This window comes from Nothobranchius furzeri, chromosome 7 (assembly GCF_043380555.1).
Source record: "Nothobranchius furzeri strain GRZ-AD chromosome 7, NfurGRZ-RIMD1, whole genome shotgun sequence".
Classification (NCBI taxonomy): domain Eukaryota; kingdom Metazoa; phylum Chordata; class Actinopteri; order Cyprinodontiformes; family Nothobranchiidae; genus Nothobranchius; species Nothobranchius furzeri.
Window position 1 is genome coordinate 55899378 of NC_091747.1, and position 25872 is coordinate 55925249.

The 25872-nt window shown below is 40.6% G+C and overlaps 1 long non-coding RNA gene across 1 annotated transcript; it reads left to right on the plus strand.

Annotated features, from left to right (window-relative positions):
- The first annotated feature begins 11280 nt into the window (after positions 1–11280).
- On the plus strand, positions 11281–20599 carry LOC139070679 (uncharacterized). Its single transcript, XR_011521164.1, has 2 exons — positions 11281–15021; positions 15087–20599. It is a non-coding gene; the product is annotated as an uncharacterized lncRNA (long non-coding RNA).
- The last annotated feature ends 5273 nt before the right edge of the window (positions 20600–25872 follow it).

Sequence of the window (25872 nt, forward strand, 5' to 3'; positions counted from 1 at the left end):
GAGGCTTCGGAATAAATCACCAAACCTGCACCATATGCTTCAGTTATTCGACACACCTGGGGTTTGTTATTAAGCTTAAACACTAGCCGTCGCGCTCCTAAATCCAAGGCTTCTGACACCACCCGCTCCCAAGCTTGGTGAAAAGAGATGTCGGGATTATGAGGGTCTACGTTAATTATGGAAATAGCGCTGACACGACCTTCCAGATTCCCTAATTGCTTGTCTAAGAGAGTAGTAATTTCTCCAGCTTCGTAATTACGATCTACCAGCGGAATCAAAGAACTTCTGCTTTCTGCCCCTAAAAAGTCTCCTCAGAGAACTTAATGAGGACGTAGTACTGGCAGAACTTTGTGGATCTTTCAGAAAGATCAACACATCTTCTTCTCGGATCTCCGCATCTATTTTCTCGCCTGATAAAATTATCACCGGTTCTTGACCTATCATAACATGATTCGGAGGAGCCGCGGGACTATGCGGTTCTAACGGGGGAAAAGGAATTGGGTTTGGAGTCCTTTCAGCCCCTGACCGTCTCTGAGTCTCGTCTTTGTCCCACGCAGCAACATGCTGTTCAGTGGGCGGTCTCTCCGCTCCTCTCATGGGCACCTGAGAAGGGGTTTGTACATGTAGAAACGGGTTCCACTGCGCCGGCCGAACCGCGTCAGGCGGGTTCGGTGGGGGTGGAGGAAATCCGCTCTCGGAACCGGGGCTCACAGGGAATTCCCCGCGGAGCGCTGGATACAAAGGGGGCGCGGTCGGAACCGATTGGGCTTCATCCCAGGAGTCCGACATTTCAACTGCAGCTCGTCTCCGGTACATTTCCGCTTGGAGCTCCGTGATCCCCAGTCGGTTACATAACGCCTGTCTCATTTGAATTGCCTCATTTTTGCTTCTAGATAAGAAGTAAATTGTTCTACTATTAGTCTGTTGAACCACGAACTCCGCCATAGCAGAGTACATCGCTCCCTGATCACATCGGTACTGCCCGACTCCAAATGGAGTGAGAACTAAAGGTTCCGGTCCAATTGGTATTTGCTCAAGCAATCCCAGAAGGATCTCATACTGCTCGCCCGTGGGGAGTTTCGCTGGATTTTCCCAACAACACCACGCTATCTGATTAAAAACAGGATCATTTTGTTGTTCTGCTAGAATCACCAAATCACCCACTAACGGAAATACATGATTATTCTTTACTTGAGTTTCAGCATTCGGACAGCGCTCCGCTGCGGCTTGAGCCGTTCCGGCCTCGTTCTGAAAGCTCCGGTTACAGGATACTGCCAAAACGCTTTGTGGTTCACCTTGAAATGTCGCTATTTCTCCGGTGACAAATCTCACATTAAGGAGAACATTTTCCGGTTTTACCGTTAAAGATCTATCTGCCATGGCTGGTTGAAAGTTTCTCTTTTTTATTATTTATTTTATTTTTATTCGTTTTCACGTCTTATTCTTTATTCTTACTCTTTATTCCTTTTTATTTTTTGCCTAGCTTTTATCCTTGGCTTTTCTTACGTCGGAAAGCCGTGATTTCTTTATACCTCTTTGAGTTAATCGTCCGTTCTCCCAAATTTCCTTCCTTTTCGAGAAATTGGTGCGGTTTTCGCTCCAAGGTTATAAGCTTATCAGGTCCATTGTGCGTAAGCTTTTATCAGCCTAAAAGACATAGTTCTACGTCGAATAGTCCGGTATCTAATATTTAAACCTTCGCCGATTAGCCCCACGTTGGGCGCCATGTCGCGTGCCCGTCTCATTTACCGGTTCCTTTAAAACCCAGTTCCGTTAGAACTTATGAGACGGTGCATCCATCAGGGTTCGGGGGTGTATCGACGAGTATAATCGTACCAGACCCGGGTTTGGACTATCTAATTAGAATCTTGTCTTTTATTTTAAAGGTGAAATGACTTGCACGAATAGCCAGCCTCAGAGTGCTACACTTCTTTTAAACTCGTTACCTTTTGGTTAAGATACTAGAGAGAAGTCTGGAGGCAAGCCAAGCCTCTCAGCAATTGTTTGGGCTACCCGGAATTAATTGCGCCCCTAACAGCTTATGTGGGAGGTTGGTAACTATAAAATGATTTATGCTAGTTGATCAGGCTAACATAAGTTTATCAATTTATTTATTAATCCAACCTTCCAGCTGATTAGAGACTTTTTCAACCTGCAATCAGAGCCAAAATAACCTCGAATATTTTGCTTTTATCACCCTTAAGACAACTCGTTACTCGCAAGGGGAGAGAAGTTAAAACTTCCCTTATCTTAAGGTTTCTTTATATTATTCTGTTATAAACTGTAAAGTAAGTCCTGATAATTCAGAGACCGATCTTCGACATGCTTACCTCTGTGCAATTATGGCCAGGGCTCCAAACGTGAAGCTTTAGAGAAAACCTGAAAGAATCAGGATTATGTTTCTTTTTCAAAAAAGGTTTATTACAAAATCAAAATACAAAAATGGGTAAAGTAAAAAACAACTACTATCCCCCACGGAGGAATTAGTTCAAAATGATTAAATGAGAGTCAGTTTACACCAGCTCTCGTCTTCTCAGAATCTCCCCAAGAACGAAGCCTGAAGCCCTCTCTCGAAGAACCTCGCTCGATCTGAGCTGCATCCTTTTATATCATTTCTGAGACTGCTCTAAACAATGCAAGAGTCACAAGTCATTCTCTCCTGACAGTTTAGGTCAAGGGGTCATCTACCAGATACACTTTTTTTAGCTCTACATAAGACATTTAGTATCATTTCACTACATGCAGTATTCACATGAGGGCACAAAAGTTACATGCTGCACTCCTGGAATGAGAGCACAGGTCATAAATCTTCATATTGGTAGCAAATTGTAGATCTTCTTTCAGCATTCCTGAGAGCTCCTGGGTCCAGCTGGACCTCTCCTCACTCCATGCCATTCCTTCTTTTCCCGCCAGAGGTGGAGTTAGGGGCGGGCCCAGGGGTGTGTCCATGGGTGGATCTAGAGAAGACAGCTTGTCTTTTGACCCTTTGCCTAGTTCTGTCCTCACCAGCAAGTCCTGAACTCCTGTCCTCTTGACCCTTGTGTGACCCTTGTCCCTGACCACTGTTTCTAAGCCTTGACTGGTTGCTCGGGCTTGCAACAGAAGCATCGGCGTTGCAGAACGGCAGCAGAACAGTTTACTCGTGACTTTAGCTGCAGTCCAGTGTCCCCACGTGCTCCTTGTTGGGCTCGCAAGATCACAAAATCCCTTGAGTTCATGTCTTCCGCCGTTAAACCAAAGAGAAGGGATTCACAGAAATCGCAGTTTGATGTCATGTAAGGATTAAAGTCATGAAAAACACACAGTTGCACTTCTGGAATGATGCTGGTAGTAAATAAGCCATTAGGTCACTTGTATTGATGTAATGTGCATAGATATCACCAGGGGTTTTACACGGAAAGCGTGTGTGCGTTCCTGTCTAGCCCTATGTTAACTGCAGAAACTGTTGTGTTCCAGAAGTGGCACGTGACAAAAACAGAACGCAGTCCTTTCTTTAGCAGCGTGGCGAGCCGCTTCTGGATCACCCCTATACACTAAAATGGATTCTGATGCTTCCTTTGTGAAGTAGAGGTCAGCGTTGTGGAATGTTGCTGATTCAAATAGAATCCATGTCTGTGGGGGTGATTCAATCCAGCCACGGCACGGAAATGTTCAGGTGTGCCCCAGAAGCGGCAAGCAGCGCCACGCCGCTAAAGACGGGATTCGGTTCTATTTTTGCGACACAAAATCACACATGGTTTCAATGTAAAACATCCATTAAATTTCAAAATAAAAGTCAACTGCAGTAATGCAATTTCCTATGTAGCTCATTTAATCCGTTCGACCTAACAGCTTATTTACTCCCAGCATCGTTCAATAGATTATTTCAAAAACTCTGACCACAGTGGAGATTTGCCGATTCTCCGTTGTCAGCATTTGAATGTGGACGCAAATAATCAGGGTTTTAGGTTTGGCGACAAAGACTCTCTGACATCACGTGAGATGTCGCTTACGTGTTTTACAAGCGCTCCAATTAGAAGACCACAGATGAGGGACAATTTTAAGGACCGTTATTGTCCACCACCGAATTATTCCACTAATGGTTTTCAGCAAAGATGCCATAGATTTGGGGAGCTACTGCCACCTACAGGCTTGGCATGCCTTTGAATGTGCTTCACAATGCACAGGGTGTTTTTGTTGAAAATAAGATGGTGTGGATCCAAGTTTTTCTAGATGAGTGTGGCAGAATATCCATTTTTACCCAGCTTCATGTGTACCTGGTACGAGTGAGATCATCTGCTGTAGGGAGGTGTAGGAATAGCAAAGGCTTCATTCCATTATCCAATTCTGTTATCATTTTTACACATCTGCAGGAACGTCAAACACTTTGATGCACCTGTGCTTTCAGTCTCGCAAGTCAAACATCTACTAGATGTATTTTTAATAAAATACTTAAAATAAAAAACTACACTTTTGCACTTAAGATGCAATAAAGTGTTAGTTTTGATGTGTCCAATTCTAGCCTGCCCTAACACTTACTTTCTCAATTTAATAATTTCTACTTATTTCCTATAAATGGCTTTTAAACTGAAGCTGGAAATGACTGAACCTGGTCAATTTTTTGTTGTTGTCATGATGTAGTGTGTTAACTATTTCATTTAGTATGATCATGCTGGTTTTATATCAGTATCTCAGAAATGGAAGATTCAATGCTCCAGAAATAAGGAAGTTGCTTCCTTGATATGGGAATGACGAGCAAAATGGACAACAGTTTCAGCATGAATCGGTTACCAGCCTGTCTGCTATGTTTGTTGGTTGTATTTTGAAATAATTTCTTGTTGGAAACAAGCTTTGTTATCTCAAGATAGGATAAGAAAATGTTGTAATCTTACAATAATGCTTCCATAATTGGTTTCATACTACATACCTTTAAGTATTGTGATCCTGCTTTGCCTGAAAAATATTGTTGTAACTCATTTGAGTTAATTTACTGTGACCAACTTAAGTAAGGAAAAGTGAAATATTGGGAGTGCCATTAACAAGGGACCTTTATTGTTGCTGCTTAATGAATCAAAGTTTATTTTAACTTGTTGTTTAATTATGTACATTAATTTTAAATGGACAAGGAGCACGTGGGGGCACTGGACTGCAGCTAAAGTCACGAGTAAACTGTTCTGCAACGCTGATGCTTCCAGTGTGAAGTAGGGGAAAAGAAGAACAAAAGTGTCTGCTAAATACATAAACATAAACATAAACATAAATGGAATAAGATGTTATGAAGGGTTAGAATGTGTTGGTGTATGTGTGTGAGAGAAAGAGAGAGAGAGCGAGACGCAGAAACATATAGAGTAGTGTGTTTTCTAAGGGACCAATCAAAATATTCTGACATCTGAAGCGTAATCGTATTTGAGTCATTAATAATTTAGAGAGCTGGTTCACTGAGAAACCTTTTATTACTTGTCACTAGGGGTGTGTGTTGGCGAAATTCTGGCAAAACGATACGTATCACGATACGGGGAGACGGTACGATATATCACAACATATTGCGATACATTCAGCCAGACGATATTAGCAATCTTTTTAGACAAATTATTGTAGGAAAATTCAGTTAAACAGTCCAAACGGACTCGTAACATGTTTAACAATGTGAACCATAACAGAGGGATTTACATTTCAGTGACTGAAACAAAACCCATTGCACATTGCTGTCAAATAATGGTTGGTGTTTCAATCGCACCACAAGAAAAGAAAATACATAAATGTTTGCATGTCAATTATTTCAAAAATGCGATACAGTGCTTTTGAATATCAATATAAAATTGCAGGAAAAAAATGCGATATACTGCCATAATTTTTTTGTTACACTCTAAATGAACATTCACGGACTCACCCGTCTTGGTTCATGACCGGGAAAGGCTAATTGTTAGCATTAGCCATTCCACAACATGGCAGAACTTCTTCAGGCTTGTGTTATTTGAAAGAACATAAACTGCAGAGTGAACGAATGCAGTGGAAGAGTTGTGTTGCTTTCATCCAATCAGCGATGAGATGTCTGAATATCATGAATTTTAATGAGTAAGACTGCATATCCTGCTGTTTCCCCCCCCCCCCCCCCCCCCCCCTCCGGCTAACTTTTTACTTCCTGAAACACGAGCGCCAGCACTTTTTTCTTTTCTTTTTGCCAGAGAGAACGACTCACAACGCATTCATTCATAATAACCTCAGCAAATGTATTGAAATATCAAGTGAATGAGAGCTTTAACATCTTAGCAATGGAGTACTGAGAGAATAAATTAACATTACATGTTCTTCGTCTGTTTCTGGAGCCTCCCTTTCAATGACTAATGTCTTACGAAGCATCTCACTATTTTAGGTCAATTAAACTGTTCTTCAACAAGAGGAAGAATGTAGGTGTCCAGGACTAAACCCACATAATCAGAACTTCCTCCCAAGCTGAGCTAAAAAGCCTGCAAATTACAATTTGCTGAATCGGAAACTAAAGTATGTGAATGTAACCCTGTTGAAGATTTAAGCCATGGGAATGGAGACATATTTCAGGTTAAAAAGTTATTACATTACATTTTCTCTTTGTTGCTGCGGGGTGACAGAATTCCATGATACATTGTGTAGATGACGTGATAACCAAAAGACGTGATAAGCCTGAGTTTTGGACCAAAAACTTTAACAGTTATGCACAAGCTGTAAAAAATTCACCCTGCATCTCTTCTGTACTTCATAAACACCCCGTCCTCTAAAACCCGTCAGGAAATGCTGACTATCTTGATTCTGGTGGAGTTGGAAGTTTCTTCCAGTTTAAAGGGAGTTTTCCTTCCCACTGTCTCCCGTTGTACTGTGCTTGTTTTGGACGAGGGGTTGAAGTTAACATTTGATGCAATCTTCTGATTTTCTTTGGGTGCAGAAGTGAAGAAAACATCTTTTCAGCAGCTTAACCCACATTTAATTCTGATCAATTTAAATTGTTTTGTCAATGCGATGTGTCTCCCATCAGTTTAATAATCCATGAAAAATGTGTCTTCGTCTTCCTCCGCTTATCTGGGTCTGGGTCGCGGGGGCAGCCACACTGCACCGGACCCTTCATGTTCCTCCTGCGGGTGGTGGGTCCACAGTTGGATGAGCCCATGTATCCGGTTCGGGCTGGGCCCGGCCGGGCCCCATGGACGAAAGCCCGGCCACCAGGCACTCGCACATGGGCCCCAACCCCAGGCCTGGCTCCAGGGTGGGACCCCAGGTAACCATGAAAGATCCTCTAAACCGTTCTTTGTCTCACCCTTCACCTAAGACCAATTTGTCATGGGAGACCCTACCAGGGGCACTAAGTGCCCCAGACAACATAGCTCCTAGGATCATTAGGGCACTCAAACTCCTTCACCACGATAAGGTGACGGTTCAAGGAGGAGCCATGAGAAATTGTTTATTTTTAATGCAAGATTGTGCAAGAGTTGCTTTTTTCTTGTAACTGATCCACTGTGTAGTGATAATTGAAGTTCTGATAAGCAATGTGACCCTAGAAGTTATTTTTAAATGCACACAAGTAAAATGAGCTCAGAAAGACGTTCTCAAACTGTAAAACAGTAAAATAATGAAATTTTAACTACAAAAGCCAGAAACTGAATAAAAGTAAATTAAAATAAGAGCACCGGAACTGGAAAAACAGAATCTGTTTTAAAGTTTGTTGCCACTGATGGGCTCTCAGACGCATTGACCTTTAATTATTGTGCTGTACAGACACCAAAGTGGCTGTTTAACAAAAAAATAAATAAAGGTTTTCACTTTGTTTCATGTTTTTTCCTTTTCGGGCTGCCTGCTTCACATTCCCAGCTTAAATCCAAATTGATTTTTAAAAGTCTGAACCACAACAAGCAAAAAAGTGCAAAATGAATTTTAGCTAATCGGATCAAAAATGCATTTGTTTTATCACATCAGGTCTGATTTATTTCACTCCTGCAGACAAGCCTGTGACAATCATCTCACTGCTACTTGATCATTTTTACATAAATAAGTGGTTCTTGAACAGATGTTAAAAGGCTGTTCTTTTGGTTTTGTCGGCTTTTCTTCTCTGCTTTCCAGTTTTTGACACTGTCAGAGTTACACTGATACTGACACCTGAGCTGTTACCTCGGACTCACGGTGTGAAAACAGGCTTGTGATATTGAGAGAGAATTTCATTGGCATGATTGCGGTCGGGACGCTTTGCTCTGACTGTAAGGTTTTGGGTTCAGACAGAACCTCTGCCTTGTCATTTACTCAGGATGTTACCAGCTGTTGCCACCAGAAGAAGAGTCTAGGATTTTGCAGAGCTCTGACTTTATCTTTTTTGGTTGCAAACATCCCATGACAGTGGGGCATGGATTCCCCTTTACAAACAACCAACCTCCTCTAGAGACAAACCAATCTGACTTTTAAAGCTACCTAAGGACCAACCAGTAAGAAGTGGGCAGGGACAACATTCAGCTACAAATTACAATCTATTTACATATTTACATCCTAACTTAACTCAAAACAACAACTACACTTAACAAATACAGGTTAGCACCCTGTCCCCTCCCTCTCTCTTCAGTCAGTTGGTTTCTCCCTCGGTAGAGCTGATTAAACACACCAGGAAATGATCAGGTCTGCCTATGGGCACGCTTCCATGGCAACACAAACAATTGACCTCAGAAGGAAAGGAGTGATGATCACCACTGAGGCCTAGTCCACACGTAGCCGGGTTTTTTTTTAAAAACGAATATCCGCCCCTCCAAAAACTTGCATCCACACCACCGCGTTTAAAAAAAAAACTCTGTCCACACGTACCCGGATAAATACGTTGTTATGGACATGCCAGACCTGTAGGTGGCAGTACTTCCCCCGTTCTTAACCTCGTCCTTCGTCTGTGGTCTTCCGCAAGAAGCAGTAATTCCGCTTGCAAAAACCAACAAGCAGAAAGCGCTTGGACAATCGATGGATCGGGTAGTGACAGAGCGCAGCTCTGAAGGCGTCCATGATGCCGGCTAATGTAAACACAGGTCGCACACGTGATGTCAGCATGTTTTGTCGCGGAAAGTGACGTTGCGGACCTTAAAACTCCGGTTTTGTCTGTCCACACGCAGACACCCAAAACGGAGAAAACACAGATCTTCACTTTGGCCGGAGTTTTTAAAAAGATCCGTTTTCGTGTGAAAAAACTCCGTTTTCGTGTGGATGACAGGCCAAAACGTAGAAAAATATCTACGTTTTGGCAGATCCCCGGCTACGTGTGGACAGGGCCTAAATCAACTTTAAGTTAAAGTAATTTCTAGATTACCAAGCTTAATTTGACGTAAAAATACACCCAAAAAATTTAGGATTAAACAGAAGCAGAAGACATGACTGTTAATGAGGGGATTAATCCCTCACACTTCCCTCCCCTTCAGATGACTCATTGTGCCCCCAGCGAGACAGAAAGTCAGCCATCACATTCTCCTTCCCTGGAATGTTGAAGATCTTGAACTGGTGTGGTTGAAGGGACAAGAACCATCTTGTAATACGGCTGTTCGTGTCTTTCATTGCCTCTAATCATTTAAGTGCCCGATGGTCAGTTAAGATTTCTGCTGGGATTCCCACCCCTGTGAAGGATTGAGCTTCTGTTCTGGGCTAAATCTAAAGGTCTTTGGTCCACGACGTGCAGCCAAGTAGAGCTCCACCAAATCCGCAGCATTCCGAGCCGAAGATGGATTTCTCTCTTTAACCCACAATCTGATTTCAGGTGACAGAGAACGTGTCACACTGACAGTCAACATTTTGTTCAGAAAGTACAGATCTTGTGTTGGCTTCTTGTAGATCTGTTGTGAACAGAACTTGAGGACCCGTGAGGACACTATGACACAGTAAGGCACTTATTGATGTCTTTAGTAAAAGGAAACCACAACTAGGCATTACCAGAGGTGGGCGAGGCCGAGGCAGGGTCAGGAGGAAGCGTGGGTCAAAACCAGAGAGATCCGTGAATGCTACAAGGGACAGGCGGGAGGCCGAATCCAGAGAATGGGCTGAGGTCGAGAATCCAGGTGGTCAGAGGCAGAGAAAACAATCAAGGCAGGGAGCAGGCACGTGGGTTGGTCGAGGACCAGAAACGAGGTCAGGATCTATGGTACAGGCAGAGGTTGGAGTGCTGGAGAAGTTACTTGCGTGAGCACTGGCTACTGCTGCTGCTGCTGCTTCTTCTTCTTCTTCTTCTTCTTCTTCTTTCTTTTTCTCTTCTTTTTTTCTTTTTTTTTCTTTTTTTCTTTTTTTCTATTTTCCTTTTTCTTCTTTTTTTTTCTTTTTCTTCTTTTTCTTCTTTGAGCGTTTAACGGCTGATGCAAGCTACTTAGCGCATTACCGCCACCCTTCTGATTGCATGTGAACAGTCACTACTACTGTTCACACTCTTCCAATAGTATGCAGTGTGCAAACCACACAAAAAATAATAAAATTAAATGTAATTGAATAAAAAAGTGAAAAGAAAATAATAATAATAATTTCATCTAAACAAAGACACTATATCCTATTTTGAAGGCTGAGCACTGGCTTGGTGTTGGTCCTGGTGGTTTAGAGAGTGTTGAAGTGGAGCTGATGAGTTCATGCGAGACAGGTGGTTTGGATGAGGTTGATGATGAGCTGGTTGTGGTTGCTGGGTACAGTGTTGGGAAAGATCGTTAAAAAAAAGAACTAGTTCAAAGTTCAGTTCATACATTTTAATACAAACTAGTTTGTTTCTTAGTTCAATTTTTTTTAAATTATGAACTAAGAAACAAACTAGTTCGTATTAAAAAGTATGAACTGAACTTTGAACTAGTTCGTTTTTGGAACAGTGAACTTAGTTCAATTTTTTTAATTATGAACTAAGTTCACTGCTCCAAAAACGAACTTGTTCATAATTATTTTTTCTCCTTATATATATATATATATATATATATATATATATATATATATATATATATATATATATATATATATAATATATATATAAATATATATATATATATATATATATATATATATATATATATTATATAAATATATATATATATATATATATTTATATATATATATAAATATATATATATATATATATATATATTTATATAAAATATATGTGTATGTGTATATATGTGTATATATATATATATATGTGTGTGTGTGTGTGTGTGTATATATGTGTGTATATATACACATATATATATGTGTGTGTGTGTGTGTGTGTGTGTCTATATATGTGTGTGTGTGTGTGTGTATATATGTGTGTGTATATATGTATATATATATATATATATATATATATGTATGTATGTATGTATGTATGTGTGTGTGTGTGTGTGTGTGTGTGTGTGTGTGTGTGTGTGTGTGTGTGTGTGTGTGTGTGTGTGTGTGTGTGTGTGTGTGTGTGTGTGTGTGTGTGTGTGTGTGTGTGTGTGTGCGCATATGTAGCGTAATGGTTTATGGCTCTTTTATGAACGATGAACCATTCTACATAATAATCTGGAATATTAATTTTAACAAAATTAATTACCAAATTTATAGAGATAAGACGACTCAAAGATTGTTTTCAACGATAAACTGACGATCATATCCGGTTGTCTGTGTTTCAGTTCAATGAAAAGACAAGTTTGAAATTTAAGAGTTTTAATTCTTCCATTTAAACTAACGATTTGAAATGACAATCATAGGAAACAATCAACAGTGGCAACCTTGTTGGACAATCTTTAACAGTTGATATTTTAAGCTTGCACAAATAGACCTTGTGTTGGATGTGCTAAGATTTGAGAATAATGGAATTATGAATGCGTGCATGCAGGTGTCTGAGATTGCTTCAGGGAGAGAAAAGGTGAATATGAGTGAAAAATGATGTTTTGAGTTAAACTTTAGTTCTTATTAGAAAACCAGCAAACGAACGCTATCGATTGGTTTCTGCCTCACCGTACTTAGGACCCTCTTTCAGACCCAGACCTCGGAGGATGTTCATCCAGGTCACACCTTGGCTGGCAGAGGAGACAAAGGTGTGCGACGGTCCAGTCCAGAGTTGACCTCGGTACACATTGCTGAAGCATTCGGCAGATGCGCTTTCTCAAGTTTAAATTAACTCAGAAATCAAAGACTCTGGACGAGTCTGCGTAAGCTGGTTGCATTTCAGCTATTCTGTCTGGCTTGACAGAAATAGAGTGTGGGGGGTGGGGGGGAGAGAATAGGAAGCCGGCAGGGCTCCTTTCCCCGTGGTGTTCGTTCCACACTTCTTCTCTCTTTCCTCTCAATCTCGTTCTCACTAACTTACTGAAACCACTTCTCTTCCCAAAGCAAACTTGTTGTGCGTCAGAGCAAATGTGTTTGGAGTTACTGTGAAGTGGGACCTGTGTGAGCGAATGTGAAGGTCATCGCTAAACATCTTCAAAAACATTATTTAATTAAGTATACTGATTCATTATAGTTCATTATGATTACCCAAAGCATAATACTCATTCATTTGATTAAAATACATTTATAATGAGCAAAGTGATAAAATGATTATTTAGCATTAATAAACAAAGAAAGCGTAAGACTCTTTTATTATGACTAAATTGTGTGAGAAGTCCTTCCTCTGGAGATGCAGGTGTTGGATGTTGTGGAGTCCTTCAGACTTGCTGGCGGCAAAGGTCTTAATCTGTGGGTGAAAGGTGCTGTGTGACCCAGCTCTGACCCAGCCGGGCAAATACGACCTTTGGCACAGAAAACCCATACTTCCTCACGTCACACATGTATGTGGGGGGATTAAACAGTTTCTTTATCAGCTGCCACATGCTCAGGTGGATTCTTCATTTCATCCAAATTCAAACTTGGCTGATTGTAGATGTGTGGCAAAATGATAAAAAACATGTTTTTTAAAAAAGAGGAAAAGAAATCTTCCACAAGATTAGCAGCAGAGAAAAGTAAGTTCATTTATTAAAGTGATTGATTGTCAGAGTTTCTTTTGGGCTGTGAGTTTAGACAACAGAGAAACCCGAGACGGCAGACCAGGGAGGGAATGATCAATGCTGTTCCAGAGGAATGCAGCAGGTAGGGAAAAGGAGAAAAACAACAGAAAAATGACACAAAAGAGCAACTATGAGTGAGATGTGAGGAGACCTTCATAAAGAACCTGCACTAATGGATTTGGATGATGCCACAATATAACGTGGAATATATTTTTAAAATGTGATCAGCTGATAGAGCTACTGCGTTTCAAAGATGATGGGACACTGTATTGTCATGCATCCTCGAAACAGGCTTGATTGTGGTATTTTTAGGTATATTTTTATTTTTTCTAAACAAATTCTGCTGAAATTATAGTAGTGGTTGACTGAAAAAATGTTTTTTAATATTTTTTTTCCTGATTTGAATCAGTCACTCTGGGTGTTTCTTGCAGGCTGAACATGAAAATTGTCTCCAACACTTCTGCATTAGCTTTGATGGAAAACAGACGGTGAAAATCTATGATTTGAAAAGCGTGACAGACCTACGTCACACTGTCATGTCATGTGATTCATGGAATCACCCATCTTGTCTCACGACGGGAAGGCTGTCGGTGTTTTAGTGTCCAGGAAACAACAGAGAATGTCCGGACTAGTAAAAGCTAACCGTTAGCATTAGTGACACCACCACACAGAACCTCCCCCAGGCTTGTGTTATTTGTGGACATAAAACATCCACATTGCAAGTCAGAGATAGATGTGTTGCTCTTAGCCAATCTGAGGCAAGATGTCCAAATACATAAACATACATATCAGGAAATAAGACTCCAATTCCTGCCTTGTTGTGCCACTTTCAGTGGCAGCAGACTCCTCCGTGCTGATCCAAGCAATTCAGGGCTCTTTTTGCCCCTGGCACGGCTTGCAAAGCATTCAATCCTACCAGGCACACCTGTAAATGTATTGATTTAACTAGTTTCCCACTGAAAATATATATCTCTCATATAAGCTCTTTCATATATTATTATAAGCTCTTTTATATGATTAAATATGTATCTCTCACTTTTGCCCCTTATATATTATCATAAATACATTATTATATGCCTTTTCATGGAATCTTGTTATAATATCAAAGACCTCTCTGTGCCTTTTCTGCTCAAGCTGAACAGCTGCATAAGGGAGTGAAAGCGTTCCTTCCTTCAGTTCCTCAATACAAGAACAACTGTCTTTGTTAGCAAAGGATGTTGCAGGATGTGTCCTGATCATCTCAAGGTTGCATGTCCTTGGGATGAATTGGTCTTTCATTAACAAGGCTATTAGCTGACGTGCGTCTGCAGGTGCAGATGGCAGAATTACGTGTGTGTATGGCAAACTACGTATGTAACATTCCTGTAATCTTCAATAAAAATCAGCCGTTTTCAGCAGAACGGCGAGAGTCTGTCCGAAGCATCTGGCAAGAGCAGGTCGCGGGACTTGCTGCAGAGACTCTCCCCCTCATGAGCGGCGAAACAGTGAATGGACTTCTGATCATTTGTCTCCTCGTTCTGTCAACTTAAAAGGTGTTTAACTCCATCTACTCCGTACCCGTGCTTGGTCTAACGGAAGAGAGACCAACAAATTTGGCGTCACGAACAGGATTTTTTCTTTTTGAAGAAAAAGGAGTTTTTGGAGGACAATTTGACCAACCGACCCAGTGAACGATCTTGGCACAGAACACCGCGGTGGAAAACAAGGTGAGCAGAGCCTATTATCTAAAATCTGCTCATTGGATTTATCCAAAGCCTTTGTGTCCAGAATCATAGTAGCTGAGGTCCTAAAATAATAGTTGGAGAAGAAAGTGGAGACAAGTGCAGAAAGAATAAGAGATTTTTTGTAATGGTTTAATGGTGAAATGAAATGAGGATTTTTCTAATGGTTTAATGAGTAAATGAGAAAAGGAAATAGTACAGATGAAGGGATGGTGACCCAGGGCTAATAGAGTAGCCCTAAAGTTCCATTTCCAGGTCGTGGCTGACCACACTATTTGCTGACGAGCGGATAGAATATATAACAAGGTTATATAAAGCTTGGCTGGATCCATAGGTGTGGGAACCCTAAAAGTCCACAGGTCAAGGACCTGGTTTTTTGTGTTAAGGGAAGGGGAGGCTAAAAGAGAGCTCCCTGGATTTTAAGGTCAAGGACCTGGTTTTTTTTGTGTTAAGGGAAGGGGAGGCTAAAAGAGAGCTCCCTGGATTTTAAGGTCAAGGACCTGGTTTTTTGTGTTAAGGGAAGGGGAGGCTAAAAGAGAGCTCCCTGGATTTTTAAGGTCAAGGACCTTTTGCATGAGATGAGAAAAATGTTCTGAGGTAACTGTTTTTGCATAAGATGATAAATGTTTTGACTGCTTCTGTGTGAAGAGAGCAGTGCTTTTGGCTATTTCTGCGTGCTTTTGGCTGTTTTTGCATAAAATGAGCAATGTTTAAATATGACAAGCAGCCCAGTTGAAGCCACGAGAAATAAGGTTTTATTGAGAAAGTCAGCGGAAGAGGCGATGAAGAAAAAAGGGGTAGATGTTAACAGTAGAGGTAACTGGAGAAAGATTTGGGAAGTGAAGGCTGCAGAATCGAGAGAAAAAAGGCACAGCTGTAGACAAGCTTCACTGTGTGTGTAAGCTGAGTTCAGCCTGTGTGTGTGAGGCGCAGCAAGAGGCTGCTTACGGCTCTGGATTGAAAGTGCAGCACTAGGAGAGTGCAGAATGCAGAGCAGAGTTTTGGGAGCTCCGTGTGTGTGTGTGTGTGAGTGTACAGCGCTGGGTGTGTGTGTGAAGGCCTGATGCGGTACCAGAAAATAAATAAATAAGCTAAATAAGAGCTTTAAAAAGTTGCAACTCGTATATGTAAATTACACTGCAGTGCTAAAAATTAATGTTTGGAGCTACGCAAAATTCAAATTCTGCAACCCTGTTCTGATCAGTCTTTGAACAGAACACCATAAGTTAATAAATAAAAGGTTTTTAAAGTAACATATGCATATGTATGTGTGTATGTATGTATATGTGTATACATATATACATATGTAGTGTAGAAGCGTGATAATCATTGGTGTGTGGGGCAGCATGTGAGTGACCCCGATCTGGGGGTTAAGTGACCTGGAGATGAAAAAAGGGAAAAAACCACCAAGAAACGCAAGTAAGGATGTAAATGACAGCTTTATTTTAGAAATATAGTCATATAGCTGCTAAACAGTAAAATCAAAACAGATCTGCAGAAAATAAATATATAAACTATTCCTCAGAGCGCTCTCAAAAAATTGCAATTGGATTTGCTCTAATGTTACATAAGGCCTGCTTAAAAGCATAGTAAGCATTAAATTCTGAAAATAACCAGTGCAGTGTTAAATAAATTCTGTGCTTAAAATATTATATATATAGAGAGAGAGAATAAATAAGTGACGAACTGACTTACCTTAAAAAAATAATAATAATAAAAAGAGACTGTGACAAACAAAGAATGTCTCTGTGCCTTGTGAATGAGTGAATGTGTGTCTTCTTGCATGAGCTGCTTTCGCTGGATCTTCTGAATGATTCAGTTTTTAATAGAGGGAGCAGCTGCTTGAGAAACAGGGTGCGTTCCATGTTTTTACTAGACGGTTATTTAGTTCGAGAGACTGTGGAAACAATAGAAAAAGAATTTATCGTTAGTGTGAGGACAAGAAAATCCTTTAAAATCCAAAAGTTGTATGGTTGTGGTTATAAAGGAAGTATTTTGTCTGATTATGGGCCGTGGAGTCAGCTGGACTCCCTCGCTCTCACAGTTTTCCTGTGTAACATGCAGTTTTAAGCAATTTGTGACTTTAGAAAGGATATTTTTCGGTGTTTTGGACGTACCTTAAGGCTTCTGGTTAGGGTATTCAGGAGATCCTTCCTCTCGGACAGATTTAGTGAGAATGACTGGAGTTTCAGCCTGGGGACCTGACTCCACCCACTTTTACACACAAGAGTCCCGTGGTCTAAAAATAGCACAGGGTGCTGCGAAAAGCAGCTCTGAACCTCTCAGGATCATCTTTATGAAAACCATAAAATTAACAAATAATCAGTCAGGAAATAAAATATTTGTTAAATCTTGCTATAAAACAAAATCCAATAATTGTCTTACCTCAACTTTAAGAACCATTAACGTTAATGGCTGGATTTTGAGATGCTGAATAATGAAAAAATAGATAAACTAAGTATTATTTCCTGTAACCTGGCTAGAAACTGTACTAGGCTGTTTTGAGTTAAAAACTGGTAGTTATTTTCCCAAAATAAAATAGATAAATAAAAAATGAAAGGAGGGATCTTGCATTTGGGATAGATTGTGCCTAAAGTTTAAAACCTGTGTAGAACCGATTTGACGAGTCAGAAAAATTGTGCATAGGAAATAGTCTAGATTTACCTTTGAGTCAATAAAGTTGACTAAATATTAGAAACCTTCGTTGATTTTGATTTGTAAAAGAGAAAGTTCTGTCCTTTCAACTCAATCAACATATTTAAGGAAAACGTTTGCTGTGCATTGTGGAGGCATGAACTTTACTGGGTGGGCCTGTCACAACCAGCTGCAAAGAATGTTTGGCTCTGACTTCTATACAAAGAGAACCTGGAAGCCCTCACCAAAAACTGTGACTCATAACATCAAGACGGGGAGCACTACAAGATGGACAAAGAGGCAGAAACTTATTTGCCCTGCTGCTGATGAAACAAAGTACAAAAGGGGGAGCATGTGTGCTAACATGTGAACTTTAATCAATGACGGTGGTCATCCTGGACTTACAAAGAGAGGCTCAAAAGAGACTGTTTCCTATGGTTACACCCAGTAAAAGAGTGCTTGCTGCAGTCAGGTAATGAACAAGGCTTTTTGGCAACAACCAGTTGAATTGATGAAATGTCAGAACTGTGGAAAATTTACTAAACTACTGTAGAACATAGTTAACTGAGAAAGTTAGCCTAAAAAAAGATAATAATAATATCAATAAATAAATAAATAATAGGATTAGTAACCTGGATTTCAGCCCAACTCACCATTGGACGTCAATATAATCTTTATTGTCTTAGGATTCTCAGCTGCAGCGGACATGCAGTAAAGCCTTATTTTCTTTTCAAAAAGTCATTCATCGGCGTCATCACTTATCTTCATTAGTTAAGGAAACGGTGTCTATTTATAAGTCTAGGAGAACGCTTTAGGCTTCAACAGTTTTCTCCTTCGAGCAAACATGCGCAAATTTCCGGACAGTTTATAGTAACGTTCCATCCCATTCCATTCATTGCATAAAAATAAACATTAAATGAATAATTTGGCATTCAGCTGACTAAATAATTCATGGAACATCTCATCCGAGACAACAGTGTTGTTTCAGCTCCGTTGAGTTTCCCAACAGATCTAGCCAAACCTAGCTGATCCTATATTTTTCTATCAGCTGTAAGTTCTAACGTAGAAAATAATGTCACAAAAATATTGAATAATTGTACCCCTCATTCGATAAAAATTATGTTCACATTTTTATCTTGTGAAATCTTTAACATAATATTTTTAATTGGCCTTTTTGACGACAATTGGCTAAAAAGTCTTTAAGATTATCATCACAGGATGGCATGATAAATAAGTAAATAACATAAATAAATAAATAGACAAAAATAAGATAGAAAAAGCAAAATTAATTAAATGAAACGTAATAGTGATAAAACGTTAAATTGATCTAAAATCTGTCATTCAGCGCCACTGGAAAAAGGAAGAGGATAGGGGAGTATCTCTTAGCACAAATCACGTTATTGATTTAGCAATGCAGCTTAATTTCAGATGCTTTAAGGATGATACTAACTTGTGTTATAGATGGAGGAGTAGCACAGAAACACTTCTAGATGAGGAGATAAGGAAAAAAAAACTGCTGATTACCAATACTATGCACAAACAAACCTGTAACTGCAGTTTCGTTATTTATGAATTAACCTTAAGTAGTGAATTAATTCTTAGGATTTCTGGTGCGAGTAGTGTTCCTAAAAAAGAAAGAAAGAAAGAAAGAAAGAAGGTAAGAAAGACAGGTAGTTTAGGTAAGGGACAACCTGAAACTATTTGGTTGAATTGATAGTAAAAGTGGTTGTCCTAATTTTTAATTGGAGAGATCACACCGCAACATGAGTTTAGAACGGCAGTTATGGGAAGTTTTGTTGGATTAATTTGATTACACGCCTTAGGTCTTATTTTTTCTTTCCACTGATTTAGCGTTAGGTTAAGTATTTCACACTTTCGCTTCAGTCTGACATTTGCTTGGTGTGTGAGGGCACAGAGACGTGTATGGACCGTGTGTTTGACTGCGTTTGTCTTGTTTGTTTGTTTATTTATCTATATGGGCATGGCCGAGCCTTGAGAAACATCAACAAAGACATTGGACTATTCTGAGTAAATTAACCAATTCAAATTCAAATTCAGGATCCTGAAACAATTTGGCTATAACCTCTAATTGATGAAGGACATCTTAAGAATTCATTATACAAGGCTTCCTCTCCAGTGTTGCCGGAACTGTTATAAAACCCATGCATGGTTGTATATTTTAGTTTGATCATTTATACTCATTGAATTATTGTTGTTTGCTTTGTGTTTTAATTTCTTTGTAATTTTTCTCTGTGACACAGGTGGAGATGCTGGTGGCGAAGTGGATCCCACTCATTTCTTTCTCCCACACACATTCTTACTCTCTCCCTCTCTCTCTGTGTATGTGCATGTGTATGTGTTTGTGTGTCTGTGTGTCCATGTCGTGATGTCACTGTACCTTTAATTGCGCTTGCTGTTCGTAACTGTATGTGTCTGATGTTGAAGGTATCAGAGGCTAGGGTCAGTAAGAGCTAGGACATTTTTGTGCATAACCTCTAATCCCTAGGCGATCGGTCCGGGGAACTTCTGGTCCGGCCGGAGTGTGAATCTTCCTACCAACTATCTGCCAAAGCTCAATTGGACTGCACAAGTCGAGAAAGCCTTCATTGGACCAAAACTACACACACGAAGAGGCTTCGTCTTCGGTGCCAGGCGTCTGGGTCCTGCTAAAAGTCACCAAAAGGAAGTGGACGGAACCGAGGTGGACCGAGCCATACAGGATCACGGAGAGGACGTCACACGCTGTCCGGCTGGACGGGAGGAGCCTAACCTGGAAGAGAAGCAGCTGACATCTGCCTAACCAGAGAAAGGATCCAAAAAACCAGGAAGAGAAGTAGCTGACTACAGTAGCATGCCAAGCTGCCACCACATCCTGCAGGACGAGAATCATGACATCATCACCCCCTGCAGCTGCCTGGAGCCAGTGAAGGGTCCTCAACAGGGGGAAGAAGTAACCACCCTATGAACATTCTACAAGGGTTGTATTTAACACCCTCATTTATTTTACAAGGGTAATATTTTACACCCTCCACCTGCTGACCCAATTATCCAGATGCCCTTGTTACTAGCCAATCCTAACATCTATTTGGGAGGGGAACTCTCTGATGATAGTGATGACTCTCATGATGAAGAAGATGTTGTTAGAGTGTGAGAATGTTCAGTGATTTATGTAACCATCCCTTCACCAGTTCATTTTTATGATTTTTTTGTTTGTTTTGTTTTATTTTTTGTTGATCATTGATGTCCTAGGCATGCACACTCTATGCCAACAGGTGTTCGCCCCAAAATTGAGATATGACAAATGGGGGGACATGGGGGAATTTTCCCTATAAACATATGATAATTAGGGTTTTTCGCCCTCATATGGAGTTGCATGCGATCCATACATGTTGTAACATGTTCAGTTGAAAGTATGATCATGTTTTTTGTATTAGTTTACTGCTAGAAAGATGAGTAAATGTAATCTGATTGGTTGTTTGTATTGGTATTTAAAAAAAAAAAAAAAAAAAAACTTTGCTTATTGGATTCTTTTTGATGGAATTTGGTGTTATTGTTTTGATTTCTTATATCTTTATTGAACTCTTAAAAGAGTTCAAAAGGGGGATTGAAAATATATATCTCTCATATAAGCTCTTTCATATATTATTATAAGCTCTTTTATATGATTAAATATGTATCTCTCACTTTTGCCCCTTATATATTATCATAAATACATTATTATATGCCTTTTCATGGAATCTTGTTATAATATCAAAGACCTCTCTGTGCCTTTTCTGCTCAAGCTGAACAGCTGCATAAGGGAGTGAAAGCGTTCCTTCCTTCAGTTCCTCAATACAAGAACAACTGTCTTTGTTAGCAAAGGATGTTGCAGGATGTGTCCTGATCATCTCAAGGTTGCATGTCCTTGGGATGAATTGGTCTTTCATTAACAAGGCTATTAGCTGACGTGCGTCTGCAGGTGCAGATGGCAGAATTACGTGTGTGTATGGCAAACTACGTATGTAACATTCCTGTAATCTTCAATAAAAATCAGCCGTTTTCAGCAGAACGGCGAGAGTCTGTCCGAAGCATCTGGCAAGAGCAGGTCGCGGGACTTGCTGCAGAGACTCTCCCCCTCATGAGCGGCGAAACAGTGAATGGACTTCTGATCATTTGTCTCCTCGTTCTGTCAACTTAAAAGGTGTTTAACTCCATCTACTCCGTACCCGTGCTTGGTCTAACGGAAGAGAGACCAACACCACACATTTTAAATAGATTTGGACTGACCTCACCAACTCAAATAGAAATCCATTGTTTTTCCGACAGTTGATGCATCAAGCCCACACATATTGCAGACTAAAAACAGCTGTTTCATAGCAACACCATAAATCCACATTGTCATCAAGGGCACACGGGATTCATTGTCAATTAAATGAGAAGAGTTGGATGCTTTCTTTTTTATGTATTTCCCTGCTCAAAATGCATCACCCCTTGCAGCAAGATAATTTCCAAAGAAGCAAAAATTTCTCTTCCACTCATATTATGGAGCCATTTCTTTCAGAGATGCCCTGGAGTTAACCTCACGTCCTTATCGACGATTACCTCGATGGTCTGTGTGCCTTCAAAACGGAAAATTTAACTCCACATGCTCTTGATGATGCCCACACATTTTTTTATTCTCCCCAGTAAATCACTCTGAGTGCTGTTCTTGTTCCAACATGGAAAAACTGTAAGCGATTGAGTTACCTCACACAATAGTGCAGCACTTTACCGATCCTTTCTTTTGCACATTCGGTGCCATCAGCAAGTTTCTTGACCTCCAAAGCAGAAGCATTTGACACACTGACAAATATTCACCGTATTGTTCAGCTGTGGAAAAAAAATTTTTTAACAACTTGATCTGTAGTTGTGCTGTCTGTCACAATGTTTCCACAGGAAGTTCTTGCAGGCTTTTGTGCAAACATCTAATCAACATCAGATGCAGTCCTGACCTCGACACATGCTGTGTGCAAAAGCTATTTCCCTTGCAAGTGTCCAAAATAACTTGTGAAAGTTTGCCCATTCCCTTGTGCAAAGCCCCAGTTTATTTGCACCACAGGGGGTGCAGAAACATTCTCCCTTGTGGCATCACCCAGCACCATCTGCAGCTTCCCTCACAGCGCTTGGCAGGGCCCACAGCGACTCCCTTATGAGCCCTTCCAGCCATTTTCTGGCAGGTCAGTTCCATCTCATCCAGCTTTTTTTTCCTTAGATAACGGAGAATGTCTTTGAACCACACAATGCCAAGAAGATTTGAGTAATGCACTGGTAGAAATATATATATATATTTTTTTTAGCTGAGTAGCTTCTACCACAGACCCCTATGTATGTTTTAAACCCTGTAGCATCTGCTAATGTTGCCATCAAGGGGGTGAAAGACTCTTAGGACAGATGGGTAAAATGAAGGGCATGAGTGATTAATAACATGTGGTGTAGCAAACAAGCCAGACCTTTAAAACTTTATGGGTTGACCTCATCAGAAATGACTTTTATATAGTTTCATTTTGCCAGGTGCAATTTAAGAGGGAGCGTATAGAACTGTAGCTAAACAACCACATTCCCAGTATAATGCACTTAAAAAATATTAAAGGCCTGGCACTTGGAACACACATAACCAACCACTTATTATTATTATTATTCTGTGCTAAGAAATTATTGATTCATAGCTAATTTTGATTAATCTGAATTAAACATTTACACTTGATCCTCTTCAGTCTGTAAGTATTATTTTCAACCACAACAAAATGAAAATTTAGACCATTTGGATAGGGTAATTAAAAAAACTATCTGCAACTGCAAATATAAATCAAATAATACTATTTTTAGTTTAATTAAAAACTGGTGGCAGGTGTAAAATTACATTTAATGCAGCATTCTACCGGTCGATTCAACGGTTAATCTTCATTCCATGTGTCATATTCCAGCCCGGTCCACCCTCATCACCATGACAACCACAGCCTGCTCTCCTTAGACTCATCTGCCACACCTGCTCCCAGTAATCAAGCTCATACTACTCACCTGTTTCACCTGCTGTATATACCCAAGCCAACCATCAACTCCCTGCCAGTTAGGTGCAATGAGATCCTCCCTGATGTGTGCACTCCAAGTTGAAACAGATGAAATGCCTTTAGAGCTAAGGAGACTGCAGATGTCATTGCCATATTTTGTCTATTTGGAAGGGAGCAAAGAAGATCATCCTACTAGAAATGTTTTTATTCCAACATGGTATCGGTTGAAAGGCAAAATAGAATAATTTGGTGTGAATGTGTTGGACAACGCTGAGATGGCTGGAGTGGGTAACTTGGTGCTTGGTCCATCTGTTCTTCATCTGCCATAAGGTTGGTTTATGCTTGACGCGTCCGCGCGGAAAAGTTGCGTCATTTTGCGTCATTTTAACAACCACGCCCCTCCTCCGCGCCTCCGCACGGCCCAGAATTTCCGCAACGCGCACCTCGGAAAATGTCTAACCACGCCGACGGACGGACGTGGAAAAACATGGCGGACCGGCAAGAACTAGTACGGCAGAGGTTGGTAAATACAGACATTTGTATGATTCAGCTCTCAGAGATCACCGTGATCAACATGTTGTTAATAATTCTTGGAGAGAAATGGCTGGCACTGTCGGAAAAGATGAGAACGCTGTTAAAAATGCTGAAATACCATGTTGTAAACAGTAATTTCTACTTCTACTATGGTGTAGTGTTTGATGCTTGCCGTAGAGCTCCATGCTGCCCCCTACAGTTTGGGAGAATATTGGCTCACCGCAGAGACGAGCCGCACGAACCATAAACACTGCGAGTTGTGAAGCGCGTTCCAGCCGCGAGCCGCATCACCGCGAGCCGCATCACCGCGCGGAAAGTGAATTCGTCAAGCATAAACCAAGCTATATCCTCCATGGCTGATGCCGGTACCAGATGTAGATACGAGCCTACATGAAAAGATTAGAGTAAAGGGGACAGTGGTCTACTTGCTATGAGATAAGTGGATATTTATTGTGGATATATTCAAATTTTTACTGATGATCAAAACAACCGGACAGAGGAAGAGTTGCAGAAGCAACCAGTTAATTGCCTGCTGATTAACTCATTCACTTCCAGCTGTTTCATGATCAGAAAAACCCTTTGCTGCCAGCGTTTTTCAGCATTTTCAAAGTTTTTTTAAGAATCACAGAACGTTGCATGCTAGGATGATGTCAACGCGAAAACTAAAAAAACATAGAGTAGACTCACCTCTTACATCAGGAAGAATCGGCACGTTTCAAGCTTTATCCGTTCTTTCATAGTCCGTTGTTGAATTGTGATTGGCAGAAGCTTTTCCGGTTCGCCCCTCACTTTTTTTACAGCAGTGGCCCAAAACAATCTCCTAACACATGGATTTTCTGCTTCCTGATCACGAGACCTGTGACGTATGTGGATGAAGATCGGCTTTAGAGCTGGGATGTTCTCACAGTGCGGGGGCTCTTTCCGACACCCACACAGTAAAAAAAATAAATCAAATGGCTGTGAACGGTTGGATTTAAAATGACAACTTTTGTCGTCATTGGCAGTTAATGAGTTAAACTCAGGTGTGTTAAAGCAGATACCGACCCTCGGAGAAGGGAGCTGACTATCCCTGCTTAAGGATTATATTTCCAGGGAACGCCCTGGTTGTCCTGCAGGTGGAGTTTATTGGGGAGAGGCTGTTTGGGCATCTCTGCCTAATCTGGCAATTGCAAACGAAGCTGGCAGTAATGGAGCCTAATTGTAACTTAATGCAAAATGCTTAATCTATGATGCTTTTTTTAGAAAAGGAAAATGAATTTTCCTGCAAAAAAAGGAAACACTTGCACTGCAAGACGTCCCACTTCACCCCAAACATGAAAAGGGAAGAAGCATGTTTTTATTGTTTCTTATTCCTAAAGATGGGTCATCATCGTTGGCAGATAGAAAAGGCCCATTTAGTCTCCAATTCTGATGCTCCCACCTCCTGCAAGGTCATCAACACTTTAGTCACACCAAACGAGCTGACCCCGTCTGGGGGCGGCAAAGTTCGCAGCAGGCATCGGTTACTGGCTTGCTGTACTCTGAATCCATCACAAAAGAAATCAACAAATGAAATGAAATGTTGCATGAGTACAAGCCCCCAGAGCATGAGAAAGAAGAGCAGACGGGCTGAATTAAGTGAAGTTAAGCTAAAAGAAATAGACATACAGAAGGGAGTAAAAAGGCAGCTGGAACATAAGGTTAAGGCAGATGAAAGGGAATGAAAGAGAGACAAAGAAGAAGCACATTAGGGTGGATAAAAGAGCATGTAGGAGAGAGACAGGATGGAATGGAGTTAATGATAGAGAATATTATAGAGGCAGAGAAGTGCATGAGAGGGAGAGAGTTAATATTTGCATGTCAGCCAATGTGTGGCTTTTTGGGTCTCATTATCTCCAACAATAACAGGTTCTGTGCCGTGTGCTGGGAGGAGGAACGACGTGACACGTATCCACTGATAAGGAATATTAAATTGAACTTGGGACAAACACTTCACCAGCGTGTGACCTTGACAAGAAAATAAAATCCAAGTGCCCA